Source organism: Salmo salar, chromosome 01 (assembly GCF_965601325.2).
Source record: "Salmo salar chromosome 01, fSalSal1, whole genome shotgun sequence".
Classification (NCBI taxonomy): Eukaryota; Metazoa; Chordata; class Actinopteri; order Salmoniformes; family Salmonidae; genus Salmo; species Salmo salar.
Window position 1 is genome coordinate 91,465,138 of NC_138291.1, and position 22,946 is coordinate 91,488,083.

At 41.5% G+C, this 22,946-nt stretch overlaps 1 pseudogene; it reads right to left on the minus strand.

Moving 5' to 3' along the window:
• Nucleotides 1–22,946, minus strand: part of LOC106609298 (transformation/transcription domain-associated protein-like) — a 175,880-nt pseudogene that overhangs the window by 109,377 nt on the left and 43,557 nt on the right.

Genomic DNA, 22,946 nt, shown 5'->3' on the forward strand with positions numbered 1-22,946 from the left:
TGTTCAAATAAACCTACCATTAAAATTATAGACTGATCATTTCTTTGTCAGTGGGCAAACGTACAAAATCAGCAGGGATCAAATATTTTTTTCCCTCACTGTATTTGTGTTACCATTTGTTATATCTAATGAAAAATGGTTTACAACTTCAACTTGATTCTCTAACACAGTATTTCATGCTAATGCATTTGGGAGCTAGCTCCTTCATAAGAATGAAGATACAGAGTAGCTAAAAGCATCATGGCAATAAGTGGAGGACAAGAGGTGATGAAGGTCATCAATGTGAAACAGGATGCAGTAACATCTAAATGTTTAAAAAAGGAACATCTTATCTTTAATGATGGGAATACTCCTGGTGGAATAGTAAACCTGTTAACAGCCTACATTAGATGCTGTGTAATAACCTTGACAATCATTTCTAGATCATTCCACAACCCTGGTGAATGGGCCTCAAGAGTACTATTTAAATGAACAGAGAGGAACAGAAATGTCTCTCAGCAGTGAGTGTATTATATTAAAGCTACTAAATCATCACTTATTCAGAGACATGGTTGTGGAGCAGCTGCTCTGTCATTCTGTCATCTTTATGTGATGTGGACAGTGATGTGTCAATCATGGTTTTACTGCTTGTTTAAAGTCATGTGACTTACAGAGCAGATGTCTGTGAACAGGCAGACTGGGAAAGAGGATGGGGTAAGTTTTGAGGACTGAAGGAGAGGGACAGGGGAGTGGTGTGTGTGTGTTTAAAGGGCCAGGCGGGATGAATAGCAGTGGGCTGAGGAGTCAGTCGCCTTTCGCTTGGCTGCCTTCTCACCCCTCTGCCACCCTCCCACACCCCCATCTCTCCCTCAAACCATAAGTCCTGTCACTGGAAGACCCCCAAACTCAACCCCCATCTTTCTCTCTACCCAATCCCCACCGCTCTCTTTCTCCCCCTCCCTCTTGATAGATGAATGGTTGTGTGGCAGTGACCTGACATACTCCCCCCCCCCCCCTTTTTTCCCTCTCCCTCCCCCTCGATGGATGAAGAAGCGTAGTGGCGCCCAGCATACTTGCCATGCATACTCGTCCAGGTGATTAATGGGGATAATTACCTATAGACGTAATTAACGAGGGCCAGGAACTGGGCGTTTAACTCAAGGTCATCAGGGAAACGCTTCTCAATATAGGTCATCATCTTCTCCAGCAGAATGGACTTCTCACAATGATTGGGCATCTGTGGGAGAGAGGGAATGAGCGAGATGTAGGAGAGGAGAGAGAGAGGGAGAGAGAGAGAGCAGATTGATTCAGTTAATTTATCTTTAGAGCATCTGGAGGGGGAGGTGTGAAGCATCTTTGTTCCTGTCCCCTCATTCTGTCTCTCTGCTGGACTCTACTCTGAATAAATGCCTAAACAGAGCAAAGACAGCTGTGTAGGTTTGTGCTTCCTGGTTCCCAGGTTGCTTTGCTGGCTAGTTGTTCTTACACAGATCATTAGCAGAGTAAGTCCTGGGTTGTTCTTCACCCACTCCTCCACGATCTTGACGATGGTGCGGAGGATCTTGGCGTCGGGTGTCTTCTCGATTAGCGACGTGAGGATGACCTGGATGAAGTTCTTCCTCATCTCCATGGACATGACAGACAAATGACTATTCACCAGGTCCAACATTAAACACTGAATGCAGTCTGACTGTAGTAGCACCGTGTCCACACTATAACACAGCAAGAGGATCCTCTCTGCATCTATGACCCAGGAGAGGAACTAGAGCCCTGTTTGTCTCAGCCAGAGGAATCTCTGGGGATCTACAACCCAGAGCCGTGGTACATTCCCAGTGAGACCTGTTTATCAGCCCAGTGGATCTGCAGGACTTTACAGCCATTCACACTGATACAGGGGCTTCTGGATGGGCCAGACAGACCTGAGATATCTGAGCTCTGGGTCCTGAAGGGGAGGTGCCCGAGGTCCACACTCCAGTCCAGTAGGTGGTGGTAATGCACCTTAAAGTTGGTTGCCAACCGCCATATAAAGTCCAAAGAAGAAGAAGCCTGAAGGAGGAGAGATTACTAGAAACAAACTCGGTTTACCCTTTTATATTTGGATTAATTGTCAGAGTAGAGGACCTTGTGCATTTCAGGTAAAGTAACAACCGAATGTTTATATCCCAGGACAAATTACCGTAGCTAACAACAGCAAGCTAGCTAGCTAAATTGCCATAAATGTTTAATGCTTTTCGACCTGTCCCCAAATTAATATAGTTGGTTCAGAGTTTGTTTTGATATTTCAACCTGCGTGTCCTGACTGCATCTGGTATGGATGGACAAAATCAACACGCGTGCACCCTGTCTAGTCAGCATGTAAGGCAAGCCTAGGTTTTTTAATACGTTTTAAGGGAGGGAGAATTATTTGCTTGTGTCCGACATACACTGGTGGCTTTGATTGACTGATGCTTTTACGGGGGTGTACGTGTGAGTTAGCTGATATATGTCCATTCAGAAAGTTTCCTAAAGTAGCCTGTCTGGAGTACATCTCTTTAATAAGAATCAAACGCTCCTGTCATTTAATCTTATAAAAGGCGTATTGTCAGTAGCGTAGGCTACATTCTTTCTGTCATTATGGCGTTCTCTCTTTGAAGAACATATGCCAATACCATCGAATGACCGCAACAGCAGGGTTTGTGACATCATGCAAATATTTTGGGAAAAGTGGCAGAAAATCCATCAGACTTCGTTTGAATGGTTTTTCGCGTGAAAATAGAATCTGTATTCAATGTTTTTATATGCAGAAAAGCCAACAGACAAGCACAAGGTAGGCATATCTATATTTTGACTCTGTTAATGTTGTGTCAATACAAAAATGAGACAGATCCTCTCCAACTGGCATTTCTTAATTTGTTGATTAATATTTATAAGTAATAACCTGAATAATAATAACGAAATGCCATGATAATACCGAATTATAATAGCTTATTTCAAATAGGTTTTATTAAGACGCATATCCATGTAAACAAGTGTACTAACATAATTTTGACCTCCCCTGAACAGTTATGTCGGTGACTGTTTACATTGGCCTGGTCAAGTACCGTAACCTCCAATTCCAAGTCCGTCACAGCCCTATTCATTTCATTTTTTTCCTACAGATCTACACAACCTACTCCACATTTCCGAAGTGAAAGAAAGCTATAGAACCTTTTCCAAATAAAAATAAAATAACTAAATAACTGAAATATCATAATTTAATAAGTCTCCACCCAGTTAATATTTGGTTGAAGCACCTTTGGAAACCATCACAGCTGTGAATCATTTTCATAAACTTTACTCTTAGGGCAACATATCCATTGTTTTTGTCAAAATTGGTCAGGCTCAGTAAATTTGGTTGGGGATCATTGATGGACAGCAATATTCAAATGTTGTCTCAGATTTTTTAAGCAGATTTAAGTCAGGACTTAGACTGAACCATTCAGGAACACTCAACACCTCCTGCAAAGCCATTCTGGTGTGTCTTTTGCATACAAATGTGTGTAACTTTCAAGCAAAAGAATTAAACCCTATGTCAGGGTTAAGTTTTCAGAAGACTGAGGTGGGTTTTACTCTAACTTTTTACCTGGGTTTTGCTCCTTTCATATATTTTTTTTATCCCAACAAACTCCCCATAAAAAGATGCTGCCACCTCAATAAGTTTTACAAAAAATATGCATATACAGTATGTTGCCCGAAGAGTTGTGCAAATTTGGTAGAATCTCATTCAAGGGTTTTTCTTTATTTTTACTATTTTCTACGTTGTAGAATAATAGTGATGACATCAGAACTATGAAATAACACATATGGAATCATGTAGTAAGCAAAAAATTGTTAAACAGATCACAATATATTTTATATTTTAGATTCTTCAAAGTAGCCACCCTTTGACTTGATGACAGCTTTGCACACACTTTTGGCATTCCCTAAACCAGCTTAATGAGGTAGTCACCTGGAATGCTTCTCCAACAGTCTTGAAGGAGTTCCCACATATGCTAAGCACTTGTTGGCTGCATTTCCTTCACTCTGCGGTCCAATTCATCCCAAACCATCTCAATTGGGTTAAGGTCAGGTGATTGTGGGGGCCAGGTCATCTGATGCAGCACTTCATCACTCTCCTTTTTGGTTAAATAGCCCTTACACAGCCTGAAGCTGTGTTTGAGTCATTGTCCTGTTGAAAAACAAATGATAATCCCATTAAGCGCAAACCAGATGGGATGGCGTATTGCTGCAGAACGCTGTGGTAGCTATGCTAGTTAAATGTGACTTAGCTAGCAACAATTCTGAATAAATCACTGACAGTGTCACCAGCAAAGCACCCACACACCATCACACCTCCTCCATGCTTCACGGTGGGAACCACACATGCCTAGAACATCCGTTCACCTACTCTGCATCTCACAAACACATGGAGGGTAGAACCAAAAATCTAAAATTTGGACTCATCAGACCAAAGGACAGATTTCCACCGGTCTAATGTCCATTGCTCGTGATTCTTGGCCTCAGCAAGTCTCTTCTTATTATTGATGTCCTTTAGTAGTGGTTTCTTTGCAGCAACTCGACCACGAAGGCCTGAATCACGCAGTCTCCTCTGAACAGTTGATGTTGAGATGTCTGTTACTTGGACTCTGTGAAGCATTTATTTGGGCTGCAATCTGAATTGCAGTTTATTGCTGATTTTCTGAGTCTGGTAACTCTAATGAACTTATCCTCTGCAGCAGAGGTAACTCTGGGTCTTCCTTTCCTGTGGCGGTCCTCATGAGAGCCAATTTCATCATAGCGCTTGACGGTTTTTGCGACTGCACTTGAAGAAACGTTGAAAGTTCTTGACATTTTCCGCATTGACTGACCTTCATGTCTTTAAGTAAAGATGGACTGTCGTTTCTCTTTGCTTAATATGGACTTGGTCTTTTACCAAATAGGGCTATCTTCTGTATATCAACCCTACCTTGTCAAAACACAACTGATTGGCTCAAACGCATTAATAAGGAAAGAAATTCCACAAAATAACTTTTAACAAGGCACACCTGTTAATTGAAATGCATTCCAGGTGACTACCTCATGAAGCTGGTTGAGAGAATGCCAAGTTTGTGCAAAGCTGTCATCAAGGCAAGGGGTGGCTACTTTAAAGAATCTCAAATATAAAATATAGTTTGATTTGTTTAACACTTTTTTGGTTACTACATTATTCCATATGTGTTATTTCATAGTTTTGATGTCTTCACTATTATTCTACAATGTAGAAAATAGTAAAAATAAAGAAAACCCTGGACTGAGTAGGTATGTCCAAACTTTTGACTGGTACTGTGTATATATATTTTTTTTAATCGTTCAAAAGCCAGCTGTTACCAGCTAACAGAAACCCTGGCACATGCACACTAACACGTGCTGGTAAAACAAGGAAAAACGGTCAGTCTGTTTGTAAGGAGAAGTTATACTACAAGGTCATTTTTGGAGGAAATCTAACCGAATAACTGAGTCAAGAAAATGAGTAACGCATTTCTCTCTACACTGCTCTTGGGAGGGGAGACAATTTGTAAAATGTCACCCTCGGCAAGACACATTCATCATTTCAGTGGTGTGTGTATAACAGAACCCCTTGTGGAGAGGACAGGGTATGAAGGCAGTTATTGACCACTGTTGCCATTTCAGGAAACGGTATCAAATAGTGTTCACGTAAGAGTGTTCTCCAACAGCCATTTGTCACTTCATGTCCCACTTACTGAAATAAATAATGCCACCTGTTTAAATTGAGACTTTATTCTCTTCTATCAAAAATAAGCTTTTCAGAAAAACTTCTGACATCTGGTAGAAAACTGATTACAGAAGAAGTAGTTAAAGACAAAAATCGGTCTTTCCCGCTACAGACTGAATTCTGTGCTGCACCCTTCATGTAACCACACCAGCTGTTAACCCACCCAGCATAGACCACTGCTTTAGATTTAAACGACACACCTACTCCTCTAATTTCTGGATAGAGATAGTGTGGTAGTGTGCATGCATGAGTGCGCCCGAGAGAGACACAGAGAAAGAGCATGAGTGACTGAGTGCAAGGCAGAAAGAGAGAGACCAACAGAGAAAGTAAAAGAGAAAGAGAGTGTTGGTACTGGTAGGTGTCTTACCAAACAGCTGTGTTGGGTTAGCACTGCTGGTGGCCTTCTCATAGTTGGTGAGTCCCTCGTAGATTACCTTACCCACTGCTGCATACAGACACTCCAACTCCTCATACCTAGACGACACAGTTGACGTGCCTGGGAGACGAACAGGAAAAGGCAACATATTTGATTATAGTAGGTTAAAGCTCTCTATTTAGTAGGGAGAAGGAGAATGGGAGAGTGGGGGAGGAGAGAAGAAAGAGATAAAAATATTATTTGGACTCGGAGCAGACCCTTTGGACGAATATGTATTAATGAAAAAGGTGACTCAGTTGTTAAGGCTCTGGTCGAAGTAAAAAAGTATGAATTTATAGCTGTAGGAGCAGAATAAGGCCTAGTCTCTGGTGTGTTTCAGATAGATGTGTGTGTGTTCTGCCCTCTCCCGCTGTCCCTTTAATCACTGACATGACAGAACAATGAGATGATAAAGGACAATGTGATTTACAGCTCTGTTCATTACTCTGGATAAGACTGCTAGCCATGTACAGTTCAGTCTCAAGAGGGAGAGGACACATCTCTGAGGTAAGGTTGGGCCTTGGTTTGAGGGGGCTGCAGCGATCCACGGAGAGAAAAACAATCATTGTCAGACATTTGGGGAAGCACTCAGATAAGCTTGTCTTAGGAAGCTCATGAATAGGGAGGAGTGGAGGAGGAGATGGAGGGATGGGTGGAGGAGGGGAAGTCCAGGTGGACTTACTTTAGTTATCTCTACTACACTGATTGAGGCTGCTTCACATCATGACTAAATAATGACATGGAACTGATAAGGGACAAAGGAAGTAAAATAGGAAGACAGACTGGAACTTAGGAGCTGAGGAAAACAACCAACTGAAGGTGAAATCCCAGGAGGGAACTTTGCAAGAACACACTACAATAACTCACTCGTTAAAAAGACAACAGCTATTCATGGTTGATGTAAGTGGATGTGAGTATTTCAAATAATTTATAAAGCCATGATGAGGCTTTATGATGCAACATACGTCATCAGAGCACGCAACAGAACACTGTACTGTCTACACTCGGTTTGTTGTTAATATTAAATCTTTTTCATTAAATTGATTTTATTCAGAACTAAAGTTTTGTTTCTAAGGATTCCACGACGCGGTTAGCCTTTATGGCTGGGACTGCAAGTTTGTGTTCCATTTTTTTGTGTGGATTCCGCGAGTGCTAGCTGGCTGTACTACAGACACCTGTCGTCGTCGTGGGAAAGACTCATTGTTATCTTTTCGTAAAAAAACTGGTTGCAGAAAGGAGCCAACCTGGATACTAAGGAGATCCTGAGGGATATTGACGAGTACCAACAGCTTTACGCTATGGAGGAACAACATACTCCATCATGGAATGATCCGACTACCTCACAAAATAACTTTAACCTGACAAAAAAAGAAAAACAGATTCATCTACAGACATGGACGATTTTCTTAACGTTGAAGTAGAGGCTAGTGCTCTGGCTGTAATCCATGCAACACTGGAAACGTTGTGTGAAGAGGTAGCAGGGCTGTGGGGGAGTATGGAGTTTAGCCAGAGTAAAATTCTCACGCTCCAAGGAGAAAACAAGGCACTCACAGCCAAGGTAAAAATCCACGATTCCAACATGGATTGTCTACTCAGGGAAAACAGGGTGATGAAGGAGTCGCCACTAGACATACAAAGTCGTAGCATTCATGAAAATATTTTTTTTCTGGGATTCCTGAGGACGCATCCAATAATCCAGAGGGCGCGATCAGAGAATTCATGCAATCCGCCTTGAAATTTCCTATAGAGACTAAACAAGGTGGCTTTCCACCGAGTACACAGACTTGGAGCTCGGAGGGTCCCCGACCGATCATTTGAACACTACCAACAAAAGGAGCTGATCAAAAGCAGGAGAAGGGAGGGGACCAAATTTGGTCTCAATTTGGAGACCAAATTTGGTCTCAATGACCAATTTCCAAGGGAGATAAACGAACGTCGTAAGAGACTGTATCCGGTACAAAGGCATCAGAGGGAGGAGGGTAAGCGTGCCTTTCTCATTGTGGACACACTCTTTATAGATGGACATCTATTCCGAGACAGCTCCATAACACCATGACTGTACTAAATTCTACAGGGACTTCAGGCTACAAAAAAAAGTATGGGAACTGTAAAAATATCTGAACACAATGAAGTGGATATGAACACACAGGTACTCAATTACATGCTCGCTTACACATACGGACTTCACACACACACACACCTGATCTCGCTCTCTTCTCTCACTCTTTCTCTTTTCTCTTCTCTCCCTGTCTCTGTTGTCGAACTGTTTTATAATTTAATGTGTTTATTCTTGTATATCTTTTTATGTATTTGTCTACAACCTTATATATGTTTACAACAAGCAAGGGGAAGATATCAGAATATAGGCATTGGGGAATAATAACATATTGTACAGAATACATTTGTACTGTAGTGAAGCCGTCTCTAGAGTAATGCAAGGTCTCTTTCATGATCATGTGAAACGTCAATTTCTTTGGAAATGCTGGGATGTGTTTTTCAATGATGTTAAAGGAAATTATGATGCAACTATGACACGATATGGATTACAATTATCATCATGAATATTAAGGCTATACGCACTACATGTTAAACACATAGACACTCAACCATGCAAATTGGCAGAGTCATTATTTACATTTTAGTCATTTAGCAGACACTCTTATGCAGAGCGACTTACAGTAGTGAATGCATACATTTCATACATTTATTATTATTATTTTTCTCCATACTGGTCCCCCGTGGGAAACGAAACCACAACCCTGGCGTTGCAAACACCATGCTCCATGCTCTACCAACTGAGCCACCACACATTATAGTCTTACTCTTACACAGACATCGTACAGAATCTCACTAAATCACATCCAATATCATACACATCAACCTACTCAGATTTTACTCAGACTCAGTTTGGGGTTTACTAGTCCAAGATCAAATCCCTGAGCTGACAAGGAAAATCTGTTCTTCTGCCCCTGAACAAAGCAGTTAACCCACTGTTCCTAGGCCATCATTGAAAATAAGAATTTGTTCTTAACTGACTTGCCTAGTTAAATAAAGGTAAAATAAAAAAAAATACCACACACATACTATGTTGTCTCAATTTTCTAACGTCTGGCATTGGCATTGGCTCACAGGCAAACAGGCAAGGGAATAAAATAAATATTGCTAGAACCTATTTCTTGAATTCTAAATAACAGACATTTGAAAGCTCTAATTTTGACCATCATAATACCTCTGATGGCAGTAACTTTACAATCACTAATTATGGTCAATTTAGACTGGGAATAGTATCTAGTAATGGTAAGGGGTGCAATAAGTATAGCCAGTTATAATTGTAACGGTTTAGCAGGTTATAAAAAAAGATAATCAGTCTTTACGTGGCTAAAAGAAAAGGAATATAACATATACTGTTTACAGGAAACTCACTCGACATCCTTAGATGATGTTGCGTGGAAAAGGGAATGGGGTGGTGAAATAATTTTCTGTCATGGACAAAGGAACTAAAAAAAGGTGTGATGATATAAATTAACCAAAATTACGATCTGAATGTGCAAATAGTCAGGAATGATTTGCTTGGAAGGTGGATTTTGTTGAAAATGACAGTGGATGAAAAAGAGATTTGGCTCATTAATCTATATGGTCCAAATCAGGAGGATCCATACTTCTTCGAAAATATTTATATCAATTTATTGAGCTTACAGGCAACAAATGAACATATCATTTTGGTAGGAGACTATAACACATCGTTAAGTACCTAAATGGACCGTAAAGGTAATCACTCTACAAACTATCATCACCATGCTCTTAATGTTGGGGCTAGGGGGCAGTATTTGCACGGCCAGATAAAAAACGTACCCGATTTAAACTGGTTTCTACTCTTGCCCAGAAATGAGAATATGCATATAATTAGTAGATTTGGATAGAAAACACTCTAAACTTTCTAAAACTGTTTGAATGGTGTCTGTGAGTATAACAGAACTCATATGGTAGGCCAAAACCTGAGAAGATTCCATACAAGAAGTGCCCTGTCTGACAATTTGTTGTCCTTCTGTTGTATCTCTATCGAAAATACAGAATCTCTGCTGTAACATGACATTTTCTAAGGCTTCCATTGGCTCTCAGAAGGCGCCAGAAAGTGGAATGGGGTGTCTGCTGTCTCTGGGCAAAGAACAGCAGGAGAATTTGTGAGTGGCCAGCCTGGGGACAGTGACACTGGAGATGCGCGTTCATGAGAATTCTCAATTTTTTTCTTTCAGCCTTTGAATGAATACAACGTCGCACGGTTGGAATATTATTGCTATTTTACGAGAAAAATAGCATAGAAATAGATTTTAAACAGCGTTTGACATGCTTCTAAGTACGGTAATGGAATATTTTGAATTTTTTTGTCACAAAATGCGCTCGCGCGTCACCTTTCGGATAGTGACCTGAATGCACGAACAAAACGGAGCTATTTGAATATAACTATGGATTATTTGGAACCAAAACAACATTTGTTGTTGAAGTAGAAGTCCTGGGAGTGCATTCTGACGAAGAACAGCAAAGGTAATCCAATTTTTCTAATAGTAATTCTGAGTTTGGTGAGCCCCAAACTTGGTGGGTGTCAAAATAGCTAGCTGTGATGGCCGGGCTATGTACTCAGAATATTGCAAAATGTGCTTTCGCTGAAAAGCTATTTTAAAATCTGACACCGCGATTGCATAAAGGAGTTCTGTATCTATAATTCTTAAAATAAATATGTATTTTGTGAATGTTTATCATGAGTAATTTAGTAAATTCACCGGAAGTTTGCGGTGGGTATGCTAGTTCTGAACATCACATGCTAATGTAAAAAGCTGGTTTCTGATATAAATATGAACTTGATTGAACAAAACATGCATGTTTTGTATAACATAATGTCCTAGGAGTGTCATCTGATGAAGATCATCAAAGGTTAGTGCTGCATTTAGCTGTGGTTTTTGGTTTTTGTGACATATATGCTTGCTTTGAAAATGGCTGTGTGATTATTTTTGGCAGGGTACTCTCCTGACATAATCTAATGTTTTGCTTTCGCTGTAAAGCCTTTTTGAAATCGGACAATGTGGTTAGATTAACGAGAGTCTTGTCTTTAAAATGGTGTAAAAATAGTCATATTGTCACGTCCTGGCCAGTATAAGGGTTAATTGTCATTGTAGTTTGGTCAGGACGTGGCAGAGGGTATTCGTTTTATGTGGTTCGGGGTGGTGTGTTTGTTGAAGGGGCTTTTGATTTAAGTATTCCGGGGTTTTTGGGCACTGTTTGATTTTTCATGTATTCTATGTTTAGTCTAGTGTGTCTGTTTCTATGTTTGGTTAATTGGGGTTGGGACTCTCAGTTGAAGGCAGGTGTTGTCTATTTGCCTTTGATTGAGAGTCCCATATATTAGGGTGTGTTTGTGTTTGTCATTTGTGGGAGATTGTTCTGTGTTTAGCCTTTTGCCTTACCAGACTGTTTTGTTGATCGTTCGTTCTTTTGTTATTTTGGTGTTCATTTTGAATTTATTAAAACGTCAAGATGAGCATACACATACCTGCTGCGTTTTGGTCTCATCACTATGACAACTGTGACAGAATCTCCCACCAAACCAAGACCAAGCAGCGGAGAGAAGAGCGGCACGCTCAGTATATGGATGAGGCGGAAGGATGGACATGGACAGAAATAAGGTTGAGCGTTTCCAGGGCTATGGAGGAGTTTAAGAAACTCGAGAGGCAGCCCCAAGAATTTTTTTGGGGGGGGCACAAGAGCAGTTTTGCGGGGCAAGAATGGAGCCCCAGGCCAGCTCCCCGCACTAGCCCGAAGGTGCGTGTCTCCAGGCTGGCACGTCCAGTACCAGCCCCACGCACAAGGCTTCTAGTGCGTCAGTCCAGCCCCGTCAGTCAGGAGTCGCCAGAGCTGCCCGTCAGTCAAGATGCGCCAGTGCTGCCCGTCAGTCAAGAGTCGCCAGAGCTGCCCGTCAGTCAAGAGTCGCCAGAGCTGCCCGTCAGTCAAGAGTCGCCAGAGCTGCCCGTCAGTCAAGAGTCGCCAGAGCCGCCCGTCAGTCAGGAGTCGCCAGAGCCGCCCGTCAGTCAGGAGTCGCCAGAGCCGCCCGTCAGTCAGGAGTCGCCAGAGCCGCCCGTCAGTCAGGAGTCGCCAGAGCCACCCGTCAGTCAGGAGTCGCCAGAGCCGCCCGTCAGTCAGGAGTCGCCAGAGCCGCCCGTCAGTCAGGAGTCGCCAGAGCCGCCCGCCAGTCAGGAGCTCGCCAGAGCCACCCACTAATCAGGAGCTGCCAGAGTGGCCACGACTGCCCGGAGATGCCAGAGTGGCCAGACTGCCCGGAGATGCCAGAGTGGCCAGACTGCCTGGAGATGCCAGAGTGGCCAGACTGCCCGGAGATGCCAGAGTGGCCAGACTGCCCGGAGCTGCCAGAGTGGCCAGACTGCCCGGAGCTGCCAGAGTGGCCCATCGGCCCAGAGTCTAGCAACAACCCTGAACTGAGTAAGCCTGACAATTCAGAACTTAAAGAGATTAACTGTTTAATTGCTGTCTGCATACAGGGTGGAGAGGTGGAGGTCTGCCCATGATCCGGAGCAGGGGGAGTCTGCCTACGGTCCGAGGCTGATCGGGTCGGTCGGCACTCTGGAGGACAATAGGCCGGAGCCTGAACCACCACCAGCATAGGTGGGTTGGGGAGGGGGGGTGTAGCACAAGTGCCGTCGGTGACGGCAGCCACCATCCCTTCCCTCCCTTTAGTTTAGGGGGATTTTTTTGTTGTTGTTTGGGGTTTTGTTATTCTTGAGGTGCTTCCGGGGTTAGCACCTTTAGGGGGGGGGGGGGGGGGGGTACTGTCACATCCTGGCCAGTATAAGGGTTAATTGTCATTGTAGTTTGGTCAGGACGTGGCAGAGGGTATTCGTTTTATGTGGTTCGGGGTGGTGTGTTTGTTGAAGGGGCATTTGATTTAAGTATTCTGGGGTTTTTGGGCACTGTTTGATTTTTCATGTATTCTATGTTTAGTCTAGTGTGTCTGTTTCTATGTTTGGTTAATTGGGGTTGGGACTCTCAGTTGAAGGCAGGTGTTGTCTATTTGCCTTTGATTGAGAGTCCCATATATTAGGGTGTGTTTGTGTTTGTCATTTGTGGGAGATTGTTCTGTGTTTAGCCTTTTGCCTTACCAGACTGTTTTGTTGATCGTTCGTTCTTTTGTTATTTTGGTGTTCATTTTGAATTTATTAAAACGTCAAGATGAGCATACACATACCTGCTGCGTTTTGGTCTCATCACTACGACAACTGTGACACATATGTTTGAGAAATTGAAGTTATAGCATTTGAGGTATTTGTATTTCGCTCCACGCGATTCCACTGGCTGTTGACTAGCAAGCGTCCCACCTCGCCCAGACAGGTTAAGGAAATGACAAATATTATGGACACATTAGAAATAGTGGATATTTGGAGACTAAAAATCCCCGACCTAGTGAGATATACATGGAGGAGACTTAATTCAGCTAGTCGTCTTGACTACTTTCTTGTTTCTTTCTCTCTTGCATCAAAGGTTAAAAAAGTTTTAATAGGAGACAGAATGTGATCGGATCATCATCTAATTAGCATTCACATAACTCTTATAGATTTTCCACGTGGACAGGGATATTGGAAATTTAATCAAAGTTTACTGGAGGACAACTCATTTTTAACTAAGACAAAATAATTTATAACTCAATTTTTCCAGTGTAATATAGGTTCATCAAATCCCCTTATTGTTTGGGATACCTTTAAATGTGGAACGGCTGTCTGTAAGAGGGAACCAAGGTGCAGCAGAGGATGTGTTCATCATTAGAATTTTAATTCAACAAACAAGAGAACACTACAAAAGGAACAAAAAAACGACAGCAAACAGTCCTGTTAGGAAAATATTCTAAACAGAAACAATTACCCACAAAACCCAAAGGAAAAACATGCTCCTTATGTGTGACTCCCAATCAGCAGCAACGAGCTTCAGCTGTGCCTGATTGGGAGCCACAACCATGGCCCAAAACAAAGAAATACCAAAACATAGAAAAAGGAACATAGAACGCCCACCCAATGTAACACCCTGGCCTAACCAAAATAAAGAACAAAAAACCCCTCTCTATGGCCAAGGCGTTACAAAATGTACCTTCAGAGGTCATTCAATTCAATTTTCATCAATAATAAAAAAAGAAATTTCTGGCTAAAGAGACGAGACAAACAAGGGAAATCCATGAACTAATAGTACAGGTAGAGAGCAATAAAAACGATACTACGGAGATACAAAATAAGTTTGAGGGAAAACAAAAAGAACTTGAGGAACTTATTCAAGAACGATCTAATGTAATCTATTACAAAAATAAAGCAAACTGGATGGAATATGGAGAAAAATGCACAAAATTCTTCCTGAATCTCCAATACAGGAACACTAACAAAAATAATTTGCAGAAACTCGTTATTGAAGACGGAGTCATCAATGATTCTCCGAATGATATTTTAAAAGAGGAAGCTAATTATTTTAGGAAGATGTTCTCTTTTCTGTCTCATCCTCTCCCACTGAATGAAGATTACGGTAAGGAATTATTTCCAAATAATATAAAAAATGGAAAATTAACAAATGTACAGAAAGATCAGTGCAAAGGCCAAATTACAGAAGAATAACTTTTTGAGGTTATTAAATCCTTTCAGTCTGGAAAACCCCCAGGGCTTGATGGCATACCGGAAGAGGTATATCAAGCCTTTTTTGTACTTAAAGCTCCATTGTTAGATTGTTTTAACTACTCCTATAGAAATGGTTGTCTGTCCGGTACTCAGCAGGAAGGTCTGATTTCTCTATTATTCAAACAAGACCCAGATGGCAAATATAAAGACCCAGTCTATCTAAAAAAAATGGGGGCCCCTTACACTTCAATGGTGTGATGCAAAAATACTAGAGAAATGCATAGCACTCAGAATTAAAAAGGTTTTTCCAGGTATTGTTCATCCAGATCAGACAGGTTTTTTACATAAACGATATATTGGAGATAATATACGACAACTACTAGAAATAATAAAACATCATGAAACATCTAAGAAGCCAGGCCTAGTATTTATAACGGATTTTGAAAAGGCATTTGATAAAGTAGACTGGATTTTATTTATAAATGCCTGGATTTTTTCCATTTTGGTGATTCTCTTAAAAAATGGGTAAAAATAATGTATAGCAACCCAAGGTGTAAAATAGTAAATAACGTCTGTCACATCTGCTCCTGCTATGCCCTCTTGTGTTCATCTGGTGTTTTCTTGACCTGCAGTTACTCCCTCAGTACACTCTCTCTCTCTCCCTCTCCCAGAGCAGATCCCTACCAGCTGCAACTCGTTCCATAATTAAGACCTCTACACATATTCAGTCCTGCCACTTCCACTATGCCAGATCGTAATCTCTGCCCAGTCAGTTTATGCTTCTAGCTATTTATGATTATTCAAGATCCTTGGATTCCCCTCCGGACCTGTTTACCCAGTTCTACCCAGCTCACTCCAACCTCAGTCTTCACATCTGGCTTTCTTCAACTCATCTGAGCTTCCCCGGATCTGCACTCCATATCTCCCTGTGTTACAATAAATATCTAGGTTCATTCATCCCTGTTTCCTCGTCTGAGTCTGCTCTTGGGTTCCCCTGTGTCGCTCCGCCTAACAAACGGCTACTTCTCAGAGAGTTTTGAATTGTCAAGAGGAGTTAAAATAGGATCTCCACTGTCACCATATTTATTTGTTATGGCCATCGAAAGAGGATTAGAAATCCAAGGCTTAAAAACCAAAGTGTCCATGTATGCCGGTGACTCAAGTTTTATATTAAGTCAGCAAGCTAGATCCCTGCAATGTCTCATTGAAGATCTAGGTAACTTATCTCTACTCTCTGGACTTAAACCTAATTCTGATAAGTGTACAATATTACGTATTGGATCTTTAAAAAATACAACTTTTACATTACCCTGCAGTTTACCTATAAAATGGGCTGATGGAGAAGTAGACATACTTGGTATGTCTCCACAATTCATTTCAATAGAAAACTTGTAAAAATAGACAAGATCCTTCAACCATGGAGACGTAAATACCTGTCTATTTATGGAAAAATTGCCCTGATTAATCTCAGTTTACTCACTTACTTATGGAGCTCCCTACTCCTGATGATTCGTTTTTCAAATCATATGAGCAAAAAATATTTTGCTTTATCTGGGAAGCTAAGCCAGACAAAATAAAGCATGCCTACTCTTATAATGATTTTGAATTGGGTGAGTTGAGATTATAAAATATAAAAGCATTAAACCTCTCTCTGAAAGCTTCACTTATTCATAAGTTTTACTTGAACCCTAAATGGTTCTCAAGTAGATTACTAAGAAAAGCTCATCCATTGTTTAAAAATTGCCTTTTTGACTTTGTGCAGATGTCTAATTTTCGATTAGTATCTCTCTTTTTCAAACGAGCATTGCAGAGCTGGCTACAATTTCAATTTCATCCCCCCGAAAAGATAGAACAAATATTATGGCTGAACTCAAATGTGCTGGTTGATAAAATACCTGTATTTATGGGAAAGATGTTTGAAAATTGTATTTTGTTCTTAATGTAAATTGGAATGGTAGAGTTATGTCCTTCATGGAGTTAGCAGAATTGTACAGAAAGGTCTGCTCAATCCAAGAGTACAACCAATTGATTACAGCATTACCACAAAAATTGAGGAGGCAGGTGGCAGCGGGAGGAGGTAGGGAACTGGTCTGTCTGCCCAATATAAAGGATCAAAACTGGTGGAGGAATAAAAATAGCATAAATAGGAAACTATACTAGTTTCATTTGAGGACCAGAATGTTGACAACTGTGCCATACAGATTGCAAAATAGATGGGAAGAGATTTTTGATGTACTGATTCCATGGTACAGGGTGTTTGAGTTGATATATAAAACAATGCAAGATTTGAATATTGAATATCTGAGGCATAAAATCATCGAAGCTCTGCAGATTTTGTTGTGAGGATACAGAATCAATAGACCATTTATTTTGGTATTGCCCTCAGGTAGCCTGTTTCTGGTCTCAGGCATGGCTGAAAATGCATAGCATTGATGTAAAATTGACCCTAGAAATAGTACTGTTAGGAGATCTGGAGAGACCGGGTCAGTCAATTACTAATATACTAATACTCTTAGTAAAAGCATTTATCTTCAACTCGCAATCTGTGGATTCTATTCGATTAGATAGATTGAAATTGTACGTTACGCTAAACATCACAGCATAGTTGAAAGATATATGTTACGTAGAAATCCGAAGAGGGTGGCCAGCAGAGATAGGTGGGATTGGCTGAGGGAAGCTGAGGGTTGGGAGGTGGAATTGGAGACAAGTGGGAGTTAGAATGATGGTCAAAGAATGACATGAGGGACAGTGTTTTTACAGCTAATACCGGCTTGACTGAGGCTGATGCCGTGCAAGTGTGTGTACACATGCATATACACACACTTTCATTCAAATAAACGCAAACAAGAACACGCTCTTGCTGCTGGGGATTCTCTGATCCACCTCTACGCAGATGACACCATTCTGTATACTTCTGGCCCTTCTTTGGACACTGTGTTAACTAACCTCCAGACAAGCTTTAATGCCATACAACTCTCCTTCCGTGGCCTCCAACTGCTCTTAAATGCAAGTAAAACTAAATGCATGCTCTTCAACCAATCGCTGCCCGCACCTGGCCGCCCGTCCAGCATCACTACTCTGGACGGTTCTGACTTAGAATATGTGGACAACTACAAATACCTAGGTGTCTGGTTAGACTGTAAACTCTCCTTTCAGACTCACATTAAGCATCTCCAATCCAAAATTAAATCTAGAATTGGCTTCCTATTTCGCAACAAAGCATCCTTCACTCATGCTGCCTAACATACCACCGTAAAACTGACTATCCTACCGATCCTTGACTTTGGCGATGTCATTTACAAAATAGCCTCCAACACTCTACTCAGAAAATTGGATGCAGTCTATCACAGTACCATCTGTTTTGTCACCAAAGCCCCATATACTACCCACCACTGCGACCTGTATGTTCTCGCTGGCTGGCCCTAGCTTCATATTTGTCGCCAAACGCACTGGCTCCAGGTCATCTATTAGTCTTTGCTAGGTAAAGCCCCACCTTATCTCAGCTCACTGGTCACCATAGCAGCACCCACGCATAGCACGCGCTCCAGCAGGTATATTTCACTGGTCACCCCCAATGCCAATTCCTCCTTTGGCCGCCTTTCCTTCCAGTTCTCTGCTGCGAATGACTGGAATGAATTGCAAAAATCACTCAAGCTGGAGACTCATATCTCCCTCACTAACTTTAAGCACCAGCTGTCAGAGAAGCTCGCAGGTCACTGCACCTGTACATAGCCCATCTGTAAATAGCCCATTCAACTACCTCATCCCCATACTGTTATTTATTTTTTTGCTCCTTTGCACCCCAGTATCTCTACTTGCACATTCATGTTCTGCACATCTATCACTCCAGTGTTTAAATTGCTAAATTGTAATTATTTTGCCACTATGGCCTATTTATTGTCTTACCTCCCTTATCTTACCTCATTTGCACACACTGTATATAGACTTTTTTTTCTATGGTGTTATTGACTATGTTTGTTTATTCCATGTGTAACTCTGTGTTGTTGTTTGTGTCGCACTGCTTTGCTTTATCTGGGCCAGGTCGCAGTTGTCAATGAGAACTTGTTCTCAACTGGCCTACCTGGTTAAATAAAGGTGAAATAATAAAAATAAAAACTTTTTTTAATGATTTAGTTGTTCTTGATGTCCTTTGTTTTTTATTTTTTATTTTTGTTGTTTTTTTATTAAAAAATGTTGCATTGTTGTTTGCTGTTTTCTATCTTTTTCTTTTTCTCTTTAGTTCATTCTCTTGGTTGTTGGTGCATTGGGGTTCTTGGGGGTGGGGAATGGAATTAATTGTATTTTTGTTTTTATTTTAACTCTTGGGGGCGACTGTGGGAAAGCCTCTATGGTTGAGGGACAGCTATTGGGGAACTGTGGGGGGGGGGGGGGTGTGTTAGAGGGTTCAGGTTCACATTTTTTGGCCTGGTGGCAGATCTATCAACGAGCCCTTTAGCAGGGCATTGACCCTGGATGCTTCTGTGTGTCACTCTGAATGGGAATCTGTTGGATGACTGGTATGATGTAGTTGTTGAGCGGCTTCCCTGCAAGTATATTGTATGTTTCGGATATTCAATAAAAAATAAATATATATATAAAAAATAAATTTAAAAAGCCATGATGAGGCCCAGAAGAGGAGCAAGTGCTTAATAAGGAACTAGATTGTTAATATTGTACATCTCTGTGAAGCCTTACCACAGTCATGAGGAGTTTGTCAAACCACTGTAGTTTGAGCTCAGCTCTGGACCACAGCCCTGTACACTGATTAATCTAAATAAAACGTACAGATGGGCCCCTGACAACGCAACACACCTCAATACAGCGTTGAACTGCCCAGAAGTTACAACCTGTATCAATGCTTTCCTTTCAAGTACATTCAGCCCAAACCTCCCTGACATAAATTTGACTGTGAACAAATGAAATGAGATCTATCATAAAGCAGCCACAAAAGCAAATTTATGCAAAATTAAAAAACAGTTCTAATTCGAAACATCAAAAAGAGAAATGGTTTGATGCCGAATGTAAAATGTAGTTCTCTGTCAAATGGAAAAACATCACCAACCACAGGATAGAGACGTTTGGCAAAAAAATAGTGACACATTGAAAGAATGCAAACAAAACCTAAGATTGAAGAAACGGAAGCATTTTGATAACACTCTCAAAGAGATTGAAGACTCCATTGATGGAAGCCAGTTGTGGGAGAAATGGAATGGTCTAAATGGAAAACAGAGGAATAACCTAGCCATTCAAAATGGCAACATTTGGAAGATCAATTTGAAAGTCTCTATGGAATATTACCAGCAGAAGACCTTACTTTACATGCCCTAAACAGTACTCCTGAGCTGCAGGATGTCTTATTAAAACTATTGAACCTGGTTTTGGAGAGTGGCTGCTTGCCTGGTATTTGGAACCAGGGGCTCATAACCTCCATATATAAAAAGGTGACAAATTAGGCCCTAATAACTATAGGGGAATATGTGTCACTAGTAACATGAGGAAACTGTTCTGCTGTATTCTCAATGACCGAATACAGACCTTCCTCACACAACATAACGCTCTCAGCAAAAAAACAAATTAGCTCTCTACCCAAACACAGAACAGACCACATACACACATTACACACAATAATAAACCAGCATGTTCATCAGAAGCAGAGGAAAAGTATGTGCATGTTTTGTTGATTTTAAGAATGCTTTTGATTCCATATGGCATGATGGATTATATTACAAAACCCTCCAAAGCTGGCGTTAAGTGAGGTCAAGTATATGATATCATAAAATCTATCTTCTTGAACTACACATGTAGCATTAAACTGAACAATAAAATATGATTTTTTGGGCAAAAGGGAGAGGGGTGAGAAAAGGGTGCAGTTTAAATCCAACCCTGTTCAACGTCTACATCAATGATTGTAAATATAAAGAGAAGGGCATTAAAACATTGGCACCATTTTGTTTATTTATTAGCCATTCATTATTATTATTTTTTTGTAATCTTATTTTTATTGAATTATACTGAACCCAAATAAAAACGCAACATGCAACAATTTAAAATAATTTAATGAGTTACAGTTCATATAAGGAAGTCAGTCAATTCAAATACATTCATTAGGTCCTAATCTGTGGATTTCATGTGACTGGGAATACAGATACGCATCTGTTGGTCACAGACACCTTAAAAAAAAAGTAGGGGCGTGGATCAGAAAACCAGTCTGTACCTGGTGTGACCACCATTTGCCTCATGCAGCGTGACACATCTCCATTCGCATAGATTTGATCAGGCTGTTGATTGTGGCCTGTGGAATGTTGTCCCACTCCTCTTCAATGGCTGCGAAAAGTTGCTGGATATTGGTGGGAACTGGAACACGCTGTCGATCCAGAACATCCCAAACATGCTCAATGGGTGACACGTCTGGTGAGTTCTCAGGCCATGGAAGAACTTGGGACATTTTCAGCTTGCAGGAATTGTGTACAGATCCTTCCGACAAGGGCCTGAAACATGAGGTGATGGCGGCAGATGAATGGCACGAGAATGTACCTCAGGATCTTGTCATGGTATCTCTGTGCATTCAAATTGCCAACGATAAAATGCAATTGTGTTCGTTGTCGGTAGCTTATGCCTGCCCATACCATAACCCCACCAATAACAATGCTGATATCAGCAAACCGCTCACCCACACTACGCCACTACACACGTGGTCTGCGGTTGTGAGCCCTGTTGGACGTACTGCCAAATTCTCTAAAACAATGTTGGAGGTGACTTATGGTAGAGAAATGAACATTCAATTCTCTGGCAACAGCTCTGGTGGACATTCCTGCAGTCAGCATGCCATTTACATGCCCCCTCAAAACTTGAGACATCTGCGTCATTGTGTTGTATGACAAAGTGGCCTTTTATTGTCCCCAGCACAAGGTGCACATGTGTAATGATCATGCTGTTTAATCATTACACCTGTCAGTTGGATGGATTATCTTGGCAAAGGAGAAATGCTCATTAACAGGGATGTAAACAAATTTTTGCACAAAACTTGAGAGAAATACACTTTATGTGCTTATGGAACATTTCTGGGATCTTTATTTCAGCTCATGAAACATGGGACCAACACTTTACATGTTACGTTTATAACTTTTTTTCAGTGTAATTGTATTGACCAAAGATCACACAAAAGCAGTACTGTTGTACCTGGATACATGATAACATGTACTATTATTATTACTACTGAAATTAACTGGATTTTATTAGCCTTATTGCATTGTACTGTATTTACTGAAACTATACGCCTTTGCAATATCTACAAATTGTATTTCATGCCAATAAAGCAATCTGAATTAGATTTTTTTGTTGTTGAGAAAGACAGACAGACCGAGCAAGAGAGAGAAAGAGAGAGCGAGAGACAGACAGACAGACAGACAGACAGACAGACAGACAGACAGACAGAGCGAGAGCCAGAGAGAGCCTGCGAGAGTGAGGACACAGAGTGAAGAGACAGACAGAGTGAGGAGACAGACAGAGTGAGGAGACAGACAGACAGAGCGAGGAGAAAGACAGACAGAGCGAGGAGACAGACAGTCAGAGCGAGGAGACAGACAGTCAGAGCGAAGAGACAGACAGACAGCGCGAGACAGACAAAGCGAGAGCGAGGAGACAGACAGACAGAGCGAGACAGACAGAGAGCAAGACAGACAGAGAGCAAGAGACAGAAAGACAGACAGAGAACGAGAGACAGAGAGACAGAGAGAGCGACAGAGAGACAGACAGATGGCACGAGAGGCAGACGGACAGACAGACAGACAGACAGACAGACAGACAGACAGACAGACAGACAGACAGACAGACAGACAGACAGACAGACAGACAGACAGACAGACAGACAGACAGACAGAGCCAGCGAGAGCCAGACAGAGCAAGCACGAGAGACAGACAGAGCGAGGACAGACAGACAGAGTGACAGACAGAGCGAGAGCCAGACAGAGCGAGAGCCAGACAAAGCGAGAGCGAGAGCTAGACAGAGCGAGAGACAGACAGACAGAGCGACAGACAGAGCGAGAGCCAGACAGAGCGAGAGCGAGAGCCAGACAAAGCGACAGACAGACAGACAGACAGACAGACAGACAGACAGACAGACAGA